The sequence below is a fragment of the Trichosurus vulpecula genome, chromosome 8 (genome assembly GCF_011100635.1).
Source record: "Trichosurus vulpecula isolate mTriVul1 chromosome 8, mTriVul1.pri, whole genome shotgun sequence".
In the NCBI taxonomy this organism is placed as follows: Eukaryota; Metazoa; Chordata; class Mammalia; order Diprotodontia; family Phalangeridae; genus Trichosurus; species Trichosurus vulpecula.
In genome coordinates, this window is record NC_050580.1 from 179,794,349 (window position 1) to 179,806,496 (window position 12,148).

Consider the following 12,148-nt stretch of genomic DNA (forward strand, 5'->3'; position numbering starts at 1 on the left):
GTGCGTGTGCGCGTGTGTGCGTGTGTGCATGCGTGAGCAGAAGTTCTTAAGGTTTGTTGTGCTTTATTCTACATCATTTCATGCTTCTGACTTAATCACATTCATCATTTCTTACAGTACAGTATATTCTATTACATTCGTGTACCATGATTTATTTAGCCATTTCCCTAAACAGGCATCCAATTTTTTGCTATCACAAGAATTTTGCTTATAAATATTTTGTTGTATATTGGGACCTTCTTATCAGGGTCTTCCTTGGTTTCAAAGCCCAGTAACAGAATCTCTAGGTCAAAAAATTTCAACATTTTAGTTCATTTATTGATATCATAGTTCTTAAGATTTATAACTTTTGAGTATCTAAGTGCCATAGTGGTTTCATTTATGGGTCTGGAATTGTAAAAATCTGGTTAAAGAAAATTATTAGCTTTGTGACCCTCTGGACAATCTAACCTTTCGACCTCAGTTTTCTCTTTCTAAAATAGAGCACATACTACATAGTTGTTTTAGGATCAAATGAGATAAAGCACTTTACATACCTTAAAGCCCAAACGTTATTATATCTTGGGAAATTCTCTATGCATCTGAGAATCATTCATAAAAATAGGTAACCTTATTCATAGTAGGTCTAATATTAATATATTAGTTTACCATGTGATACATTGTCATACACTGACATGAGATCTACCCTCTAAGTTATTTTAACTTTTGGACTGATGAATATTTCTACAACCCATCTTCCCATACCATCCTCAAATTAATAAAGTTCCTAGTAGCGTATAACTTGTGTACTGCTTGACACTGTCTGGAAATGTCAAAATTTTTTAGAACAAGAGATCTGTCCAAGATCATGAGCTTTCAACTTTAATTTGACTAGTTGCTTATTTAATTATACACAAAGTCTTGTTTAATGCTACTGTCCCTTGAACTGAGCCATCTTGTAAATATGCCCTTCCCTAGTAGATCAGGAGAAAGAGCATGGGTAATTTGAAACAAACCTATTAATCTTAGAAGGATTATTATCTTGTATTGCAGTGCAATTCCTAATCTCTTGACTAAACTAAAAATCTTTTAGGGAAAGGTAAGAGAACTTTTAAATGTTAAGATTATGCAATGTATTAAGCTGAACATCTTTGTTAAATACTCGTTAGTTTGCAGGACATTTGAATCCCTATCATGAAGTTCTCCATTTAATAATGTACAGAAGTCAACTTGTAAAATAAGGTGTAATATGAAAGTACCTTTTAATGTATTCTAAGTTACTGAATCCTTTGGTAGTTCAGAGAAAAGATACTACTTCAGCTGTGGGTATACCCAAAGCCACATCCACGAAGTGGTAATTGAATTAGACTATGACGGATGTTATGTAGTGAAGATTATGTCAAGCTTTTGAAGGAGTGTTTTACAAAGTATACCTAAACTTTGCAATACTTTGAGTAGTTTCATCTTTGGGGGTGTGGAGAGCCATAAACATTTCTGGCAAGTTTTGGAATTTGTCCTTTGAATTTTTTTTTCATTCTCTGTGAATAACTGTAGCTTTGCCCAATGTAGTTGAGAATTTGCCACCTGCGAGAGTCAATTTCTTAAACTGAAGGTGAACTGATTGCAATAAGTGAAACCAGGATAAGGTAATCACAGAATCCAGATAGTTAAAGGGTCCTATGGAGATAATCTAGCCTATCCCTTTTATTTTTGTGGATGAAGGAATAGGACCAGAGAGAATTAGGGAGTGAGTGGCTTATATCATCAGGGAGTAAATAGTAGAGGCAGGATTTAAATCTCAGTTTTCAATGCCTATGTGTCATATTCTTATAAATCACTCTACATCCATTGCATCACATGGCTACTTGACATTATGTAAGTGCCACAGCACTAGGTAAACTGACATTACAAATCCAAGAATCATAGGTCCATTTTATAAGAATGCACACTGTCAAGTCATTTTTGGTGGAGAGTATAGATGGTATTTAGACATCAAAGTCTAAATTTCATGTCTTTTTGAGGAGGGGATATAACTAGAGCTGTGATTTCATTAGTGGAAAGAGCCCTCCTATCAGTGTAGCCAGGCAATTTTTTGGGATCTTACAGAGTTTCTTGGGGAAACACTTGCCTAGGGTCACATAGCCAGCAGGATTTGAATCCAGGTCTTAACAATTCCACTGGCACTTTTTGTCCCCTAAACTACATTGCTTTTATATGTCTTAAGAAAAGATAGAACAGTTGGTTTCCCATTCCCATTTGGGTCAAAAAGAAGAAAATGCTGACCAAATGGGCATTTGGCATTTTAGGAAGGGGGAGAAGACTTTTTTTCAGGTTAATGTGAAGAAAAGGAAACAATCTAGTCACTGAAGATGAAAATCCTAGAAAGCCTTTTGAATAGTCAGGAAATAGATCAATAGTCAGCCACTGAGTAAGCAAAATTACTTAGAGTAATAAGGCTGTTTTTTATTTTTGACACTTTGCTGCATCTATGACTGTCTCTTTGCTAGTGCAGATCAGAGCTCAATACAAGCCATGTGATCCATGTCCATTTTTAGTTTACAGCACTCAGTTCCACAAGTTTTTGAGTTCCAAATTTTCTCTCCCCCTCCCCCCTCCCATGGCATGTAATCTGACATAGGTTCTACATATACCTTTGCATTAAGCTTATTTCCATACTAGGTTGTAAAGAAGAATTATAACCAATGGAATGAATCATGAGAAAGAAGAAACAAAACCAAAAAAGGGGGGGAAAAAGAGCAAATAATTTGCCTGAATCTGCATTTAGACTCTGTAATTCTTTTTCTGGATGTGGATAGCTTTTTCCATCATGAGTTTTTTGGAGCTGTCTTTGAACCTTATATTGCTGAGAATAGTCAAGTCTATCAAAGTTAGTCATCAGAGATGCCATGTGTCTGTAAGTGTATAATGTTCTGATTCTGCTTCACTCCACTCAACATCAGATCATGTAAGTCTTTCCAGGTTATAGTGAAGTCCATCTGCTCCTTATTTCTTATAACACAACAGTATTCTATTACATTCATATACCACAACTTTTTTAGCCATTCCCCAATTGATGGGAATCCCCTTGATTTCCAATTCTTTGCCACCACAAAAAGAGCTGCTATAAATATTTTTGTACATACTGGTCAGTTTCCCACTTGTATGATCCCTTTGGGATGTAGCCCTAGAAGTGATACTCATGTATTGTTAATGGAAGAATGTTGGTCTTAAAAAGATAGCATATGGTAGGGAGCAATTCACAATGATTGAAATCACTTTTTATTATCTTAAATGTAATATTTTTTTGTGCCTTAACTCACTAGTTGGATTGTCCATTCAACTGTGTCATAAAATGGACATTGGACAATTTTTTATCCACTAGTCTTTTCTCATGTGGTTTACTCTAGGCTCTTGTTGTATTGAGTAGTCATAGATTTCCTTGAGGTGATTTGGACCTCAGTGGATCCAGGAACAACATCTAGAGAACCTTACTTTCTTTAGGGTATTTATTTTTTATTTGATCTTGAGCGATATGTCTTCATCAAACTGGTACACACATTTGCTCTAGCATGTCTACTTAACTGATTAGAACTTTGGGGGAAAATATTATCATGTGCATAGGAGACACCCTATTTGAAAATCCATAAGGTTATTTTGTTTTAATGAAGAAACTTAAGAGTTACCTTCCATTAGTAAAAGAAACCAGATTATCTTTTTCTGTGAAGAGATACATCTAAAATTTTTCCCATTCCTTTCTAATAATTTTATCAAATAAGCTTTTGAGACATGCACAAAGCCTAACTTATATGTGCATTGAGAGTTGCTGATATCTTTTATCACCTTTTAAGTCACTGGACAAGTTTTTATTAAACTCTTACTATGTGCCAGATTTGGTAAGTGGTGAGCATATTGTTTCTGACCTCAAGGAACATACTTTCAATTTGGGGAATACATAAATAATATACATCAAAATATGTAGAGGGTAGATGGAATGTTATTTCAGAGAGGTAAGCTCTGGAAACTGGAGAAGACTTGGAAAGGCCTCATATAAAAGGTAGTGCTTGATCTGTGTCTTGATGAAAGTCAGGGTTTCTTAAGAAGAAAGAGCATTCCAGGCAGGGAGGACAAGCCACTGAATGTCAAGACATGAAGATGGAAGGTATTGTCATTTGAAGGGTGGCAAGTCATCCCCTGTATTAGGATTGTAGAATTGATTGGAGAAGAGTGTAAAAAGACTGGAAAAATAGAAAGGTACCTGTTGGTGAAAAGCTTTAAGTGCCAACAAGTTACTTGGTTGTGGAGGTGTTAGAGAATCACTAGACTTTATTATTATGAGTGGGTTATGGGCTGTGATGATATTATCATGCTTAAAGCTTTAGGAAAAACATTTTTGCAGGAATGCCAATTATGAGACTTTTAATACTCCAAATGAAAGATGATGAAGCCTGAGCTGGTGGCTGTGTGAATGGAGAAGAAAAGGATTTTAAGAGATAGTAAAGGTAGAAGGTGTAAGAGTTGGCACTTGATTGAATATGATTGAGTTATAGAACTGTCTGATCTTTACTCTTCTTTGGATTTTTCCTTTTTTATTTAAAAATACCTGCAAATACCATTTTTTTAAAAATTTCTTTATTTATTTTTGGTTTACCACACACGGTTCTCCATAGTTTTGAGTTCCAGATTTTCTCCCCTCCCTCCCCCCTCCCTCCCCAAGACGGCATGGAGTCTCATATAACTGTCATGAATGACTTTGCATTGAATTAATTTATGCACTAGTCAAGTCATGGAGAAGAATTTTGACCAATGGAATGAATCATGAGAAAGAAGAAACAGAACCAAAAAAAAAAAACCCCAAAAACAAAAACAAAAGAGATTGAGAAATGGTCAAAGGATATGAACAGGCAGTTTTCAGAGGAAGAAATTAAAGCTATCTACAGGCATATGGAAAAATGCTCTGGATCGCTGCTGATTAGAGAAATGCAAATCAAAACAGCTCTTAGATACCACATCTCTCCTGTCAGATTGGCTAAAATAACAAATCAGGAGAATGATAAATGCTGGAAAGGATGTGGGGAAATTGGAACATTGTTGCATTGCTGGTGGAGTTGTGAGCTGATCCAGCCATTTTGGAGGGCGGTGTGGAACTATGCCCAAAGGGCTATAGAAATGTTCATACACTTTGACCCAGCAATACCACTTCTAGGGTTGTATCCCAAAGAAATCACGCAAGCGGGAAAAGGACCCATATGTACAAGAATATTTATAGCAGCTCTCTTTGTGGTAGCCAAGAATTGGAAAGCAAAGGGATGCCCATCAATTGGGGAATGGCTGAACAAGCTGTGGTATATGAAGGTGATGGAATACTATTGAGCCATAAGAAATGGGGATGATGCAGACTTCATAACAACCTGGAAAAACCTACACGACATAATGCTGAGTGAGTGGAGCAGAGCCAGGAGAATGTTGTGCACAGCCACAGATATGTGGATTCCGTGAGGACCAACCCTGAGATACTGCGCTTTTCTCAGCAACCTAAGGGGCAAGGACAACTCCAGGGGACTCAAGATGGAGAATGCTATCTTCATCCAGATAAAGAACTGCGAAGTTTGAATACAGACTGAGGCACACTACATGCTCGCCTTTTCTGCTTCTCTTTTGTTTTTGTTTTTGCAAATACCATTCTAATCTCAGTTTTCTTTGTTAAAAATTTTTAAAGTAAAAAAAAGATTTTAAAATAGAAAAAGTAAGAGCCTTCATAAAATAGAAGACATCAGGAAATTGTTTCAGGTCCCTTGATTCACATAATTTTTAGCAACAAACTAAGATTCATCCCAGGATTGTAACTAGTCTGGCTCCAGAGGATATGTATGCCATTAAACTTTAGTATTAGTTTTAATAACTATTATGTCATTGAATTTTTTGTGGGGTTCACAGAAATGAGCCTTTTGACCTCATCATATTGCCAAATTTTGTTATTTTCACCTTCAAACTATAGATCACCTTTTCTATACTACTAGAACAGCCACAACAGCAGTTCAGGCTCTCATCACCTACCTCTTGCCTTGAAAAAAGAGCAAGAAATATCCCACCTGGTAGAAATGCATCATTCCGAATTGAATAGTATAGTTCTGGGCTAGTGTCATAGCCTTGTAATGGGTTTTCCTGCCTGAAGATTGTCTCCCACTCTAATCTCCATTCATCTGGTAAGGTAATTTTAATGACGCATATCTGACCATGTCACAGCTAGTCTCTTCCTAATGAGCTTCAGTGGTTCCCTATTATCTCTAGGATCAAATATGAACTCTCCCATCTTCATGCATTTGCCCTTGTACCTGGAGTGATCTTTACCCCACCTTTATCTACTTTGTAGTTTCTCTGGCTTCTTTCAAGAGTCAGCTCAAATCTCATCTTCCACAGGAGCCTTTTTCTAGACACACACCCCTCTGCTTTCCACCCAAAGTTTCTAATGGCTTTTGTTTCAGTTTTACTTCCATCTATTCTGGATCTTGTATGTGTCTGTTTATGTGCCTTCCTATTAGCTCATGATTTGGGGGGAAGGGATTGCCATCCTTGTTGTCTGTGTGTCTCTCTGTGTGTGTGTGTGTGTGTGTGTGTGTGTGTGTGTGTGTAAGGTAGGGGCTTAATGAAAGACTTGTAGGTATACTTGCATTTTTGCTAAAATTTTGGGCAGTTGATATTTGAAAGCTTTTTGTCATGTAGCTTGGAGATTTGAATATTTGTGATGGTGACATTTAAAGTGTCCTTTGTTTTTATGAATTAGTGTGATGTCCTGGTACTTGGGGCCATCACTTTATTGGGTGAGTTCTTCAGGATAATTTGAAGTTTGTAGTGTGGAAATTTGTTTTGTCAGTTCAAAGTGCTGATAAGTGATTTTATGTAGCACATCATGGCTTCTCTTGCTAGGTATTTGATAGGTGCTGTACTATGCCTGTAATGTTGAGTTATAGAGTCCTCATCATTTCTTTACCTAATTTGTATTGGTCATTATGTCTGGGCTTGTTGAAGGTGATCTTTATGCTCCCTTTTTTATCAGCATATTGCTGGCTAAGTTCCATTTGCAATGAAGTATTTATTGCCCTTGAAGTTTTGATACTTTTCTTTTTTTCAATAACAATAAATATGAAGTAAGTAATTTCATTATTATTTCTTTGATAATTGTACTTTTTTACCTTTAATACTTTTTTATTTGAGATATTTGCAAATTGAATAAACTGCTTTTCCCTTTTTGTTTTTTAAACTGCCATATCTCTAGTACCTCTTCAAGAATGTCTATCTTATTGGTTAGCTCCAGTTTTGCACATTATATACCCTTTTGTTTTGCACATTGAACGTCTTTGCTTTTTGGAATATTTTATTCCATCCATTTTGAATGAGTCTGAAATAGTTTGTTACTTTAATTTCCTTTCCTTTATATTCAAAAGTCTTTTAGCCCCACTTACAGAAGTTGTCAATAGAGTTGTTTGATTTAGTTACTGTGTATTTTGGAGTTTGAGATGTAGGGTATTTTTTTTTCCGATGACAATCTGGATTCTTGATTCATGCTTTATTTTCTGTATTTAGAAGTTCTAGGTAGTTGAGTTATTTTATTTCCTGTATTTTGGTGTGCTGAGTGTTTTAGCTTTGAAAGCTTATACCAATTCTGACCTTTTGTCTCTTTATTGTATCCATTTCATTTGTGTTTTGAACTATTCTGGAATTTCTAATTCCATGCTTTCTTAGGATTCCACAGGGTTCTGTTTTTCATCAAGGATTGGTTCCATTTCCTCCGTATTATAATATTTAATGGAACTTTTTAAACTCTATTTGAAGATTTAGTACTCGGTTTAGCTTTTTGTTACCATATTTCCCCGTGTATAAGATGCACCTTAATTTTGGGGCCTGAAATTTGAAAAAAAAAATGTATTGCATAAAGTTATTGAACACAAGTTTTATTCATGTGCTTATAGCTTTCAGGCATCTTTTGGGCAAGTCTGGTGCGTGTATACATGCTTAGTCCATTCCGTTTCATGAACCTGAAGCACTGATTGTGTCCTCCTTTGTAATCAGTAACTTCTTTTTCATCAGCAATTCTTGCCTCATGTTGAACCATCTTTCTGGACATAGGAATTCCAATTGCCCTTTACTCTTCAATCCATGTCTTCAATTCCCTCTCTAAATCAGACCATTTTGCTGATTTGCCTCTCATGGCCTGCTTCTGCAGTGGCGTTTTCAGTAGGGTTGTTTTTTTTTTTCCCCCGTAGCCAGTCTCGAATTGTTTTCTCAGTTGGAGGAGGGCCAAACTTATGTTCAGCAGCACGATTTCCATTCACTTTTGAAAACTGGATCACTTTTAACTTGAATTCAGCTCTATACGAAAATCTTTTCTGAGCCATTTCTGGGCAGAACGTGGCAAAAAGTAACCTAATATATACCAGTGACAAATGTGAAACAAGGAACGCAAAGACAACAAGCGTAAAAAAGCAGGAAATGCAAGTAAAAAAATCTATAACCGCTGTATAAGACCCACCCAGTTTTTAGACCCCAAATGTTTCAGAAAAGAATGTGTCTTATACGTGGGGGAAATACGGTATATTTTAAGTTTTATTTTTAAATCTTGCACATTTATTTTTTCTTACCTTTTCTCAAACTTTAATTTTCTTTCTTTGTCCCTTTGACTTTTAACCTCTTACTGTTCACATCCTCCATAACTAGACTACAAAATTGTGTTAGCCTCCTCCCTTTTTGTGAAATTTGTGTTTCTCTGGCTTTGAATTCTACTCCTAAGTAGGTTCTTTAGGGACAAGACTGCCCCCCACCTGGGATTTTCCCACATGGCTGGACAAAAACTAGTCCTATGCAATGTGCATTCTCTGTTGTAGGAGGGGAAAAAATAAGCTTTTGAGGGGTGGGTGCTAAGTGAGAAGATTAATCTCCAGTATTATTTTCTAAATTTTATCCCTTGAAGGTACCTTCATTTTTGTCTTGTGCAGTTAGATATAATTATTCTACTTGTGGCATATCATTCCCCTTTAGTTGTTTTTCTTTTTTCATTAAAAACTGTTTTTAAAAAATAGCAAAGACTAGAGAAAATACCTAGTGCTGCATCTTAGGCAAACCGGAAGTTGGGTATTTTTTTCTAATTTGTTTGGGTGTATGTTACATGACTGTACCACTTTCTCTTCTCTCTTCCATATCATTCAAGGCAATGAAGCTTTGAAAAGTAACAACTTGCAGTCTTGTTTTACCTTGTCTGTGGCTTTTACTTACAGAAAAAGTGAAATCAAATTGACTGATGCTGTAACTGAGTCACTGTTGAGCCCATTTTCCCTGTGTTTGAATTTTTACCTTAACATGCTAAATGCATATGAAAGTACATAGTTCTGCCTGGCACTGGCCTACTCTTGCCACCTTCTTCTCTTTTCCTTGTTCTCCTATTATTCCTTGCTCCCAGTGTTGGATTTTATGGGGATTTTTTTCCCTGCTTTTGTGTCACTTTTGCTTTAGAATACATGCCCCACTCCTATGAACCTCACCTTTTAAGAAAGACCAAAGAATGGTTTAACAGTAGGAAAACAGTTAACATGGTTAAGAATTAAAAACCAAACCATTTAAACCTGATTATTTCAAAATGAATTTCAGATTTTCATCATTTTATTTACTAAAAGTCTTTGTCAAGATACAGCATGAAATTATGCTAAAAACCCCAAAAACATAACATAGAGAGGGACCTCTTTTAATATAATAAAAAGTACCTAAAACCCAAAATAAGCATTATATGCAATGGGGTACTCTGCAAGTTTTCCTAATGAATATCGGCATAAAGCAACGATGCCCCCTTTCCTAACTCTTTGATATGGTTTTAGAAAGGCTAGCAAAAGCAGTAAGATAAGAGGAAGAAATTAATGGCATAAAAGACAGGTAAAGAAGAGATAAAACATTCCCTACTTACTGATAACATGATTTACTTAGAAAATCCTAGGGAAAATCAGCAAAGATACTAATTAAGATGATAGCTTCAACAAAGTTAAAGTCCACAAAATAAACTCAAATCCAAAGTATTTCTACATAACAACTGTCTTAAGTGGCAGTGAAAGGAAACTTATTTTCATTAATTTCAAAATGGGTAACATATTTGGGAATCTTTTTTTTATCAAAGCACTTAAAAACTTTTATATTTTCAGTTACAAAGTGCTGCTTAAAGAAATAAAAAAAAGATTCATTAACAAGTATCAGTTGCCACCTTGTGCTGGGACACAATGAATGAAAAAATCCCTACTCATAAGGAGTTTATATCTAATGAGGGAGACATACACATAAAAAACCTATAACATAAAAAATAAATATACAAAGTGGTTAACTGTAAGTAAGTTTCGGTAAGAGCAGTAGCAGTTAGGAAGATCTGGAAGGACTTTATGCAGACAATAGTGTTTGAACTTGTCTTAAGGGGAATTTGTGGCAAAAGTATGGAGGGGGGTGCATTTAGAAAGGAAAAAAAACAGTTAAGCAAAACAAACTCTTAACTGAGTTTTACAGTACTTTACAGTCTACTTACTACTCCAGTGAAATGAGGTATTTTATTAATTTGGTTTTTCTAGTTATACAACATTGAGTTTTGTTTTAATGTTTTTTCTGTTTATAACTAGTGAATAGAACAGTGTTATTGTTCAGGTTTTTTTTTTTTTTTTTTGCTCCGCACCAGTTCATCTACCTCTTTAACATGTTTCTTTAAAATTTAACAGTAACTATTTCAGTGCCTGTGATGCTCCAGTTATTGGGCACAGTAATCTTTCATTACATTTGTGTATCGATTTGTTTTCAGCTCTTTTATACCAAAAAGACTGTTTTGTTATGTATGAAACTTTCTTTAATTTCTTGGGAGTACATATGCCTAGTAATGGAATCTTTTTGGTTAAAGGATATGGAAATTGCATATTGATTTCTTCTGTATATACTTGGTCAAGTCTTTTCTCTGATGCTCATCTTTTCTATTTCATTTGGCATTGTTTGTGACTGTTCCTCCTCTATTTAGTAACCCATTCCTTAATGGCAAATATTAAATGTGAAAGAGAAAAAATAGGCATTGAAAAACTTAAACCAATATATCAACTGTCTTGACCCCCATATAAAATACCCACAACCATATCACCACCTTGGAAATAAAATGGAGGGCAGTGCATTTTCTCATCTTTCAGTCTAACTTGATTCATTATAATTGGCACTTTTACTTCTTCGTAAAGTGTCTCTCAGTCCAAATGAGCTAGTTACAGTATTGATGATGTGGATATCATATATAGTTGTTGTTTTTGGTTGTCACTGTCCATTTTGGTTTACCAACACCCCTGCGGGGGGGCCCCCCCCCAGGCTCTGTTGAGCACATGCACACGCACATATATCCTTTTTGTGTGTGTGTGTGTGGTTTGTTAGGCAGTGCTTTTCCTTAATAATGTTTTGCAAACGAACTTGTATTTTGAACTAGTATTGCCCTTATGTGTCATTCATGTCTTTAATTGTCTAAGATGTACAGGCTTTTTCTGTCTGAGATGATTCCTAGGCCATTAGCTTCTGTGTTACATCAGTTAAATTTATCTAAGAAATAACTTGAGTCAGTATCCTTACTTGTATCCATTCACTGATCTTGGCAGCTTTTTGGATTATATTGTGTTGTAATTATATATAATATTTTCCCATCTTTGGTCCTTTTGAATTTTCATGTTGATTTTGACCTTTGCTGTAGGCAGTCTATTTGGTTACTGGGGCAACTGATTCTGAAGTTACTCCCACATGCATAATCAGTTCTTTCCTATCGAGATTTGGTTTGCCATATCTTACCAAAATTTTTTGTAGTTATAATGTCCTTTTTCTTTTTTTTTTCATTTTCTGAGTCATATCCTGAGTTAATATTTGCCATCTATGGTACTTTAGAGAAAAATGCAAGCCAGCAAGGAGTAAAGAATATGATATATGATGTGTTTTGAACTGTGCATCTTGATGCATGAATGATGTCTTAGGGTTAATTTTATATAGAGGAGAGTATTGTAGGTAAATTGAAAAAAATCACGTCTTTTAAATAATTCCTCAGAAGTGATAAGGCCAGTATTAAAGCCATTTTGGTATATACTTTCTTCCCCACTTCCCCTTGCCCTTCCTATCTTCTTTAAGTTCAGCAAGC

At 35.5% G+C, this 12,148-nt stretch overlaps 1 protein-coding gene across 9 annotated transcripts in view; it reads left to right on the forward strand.

The window, feature by feature from the left end:
• The window catches only part of HNRNPC (heterogeneous nuclear ribonucleoprotein C), a 55,897-nt gene that overhangs the window by 41,275 nt on the left and 2,474 nt on the right, over positions 1-12,148 (forward strand). The window lies entirely within an intron of this gene.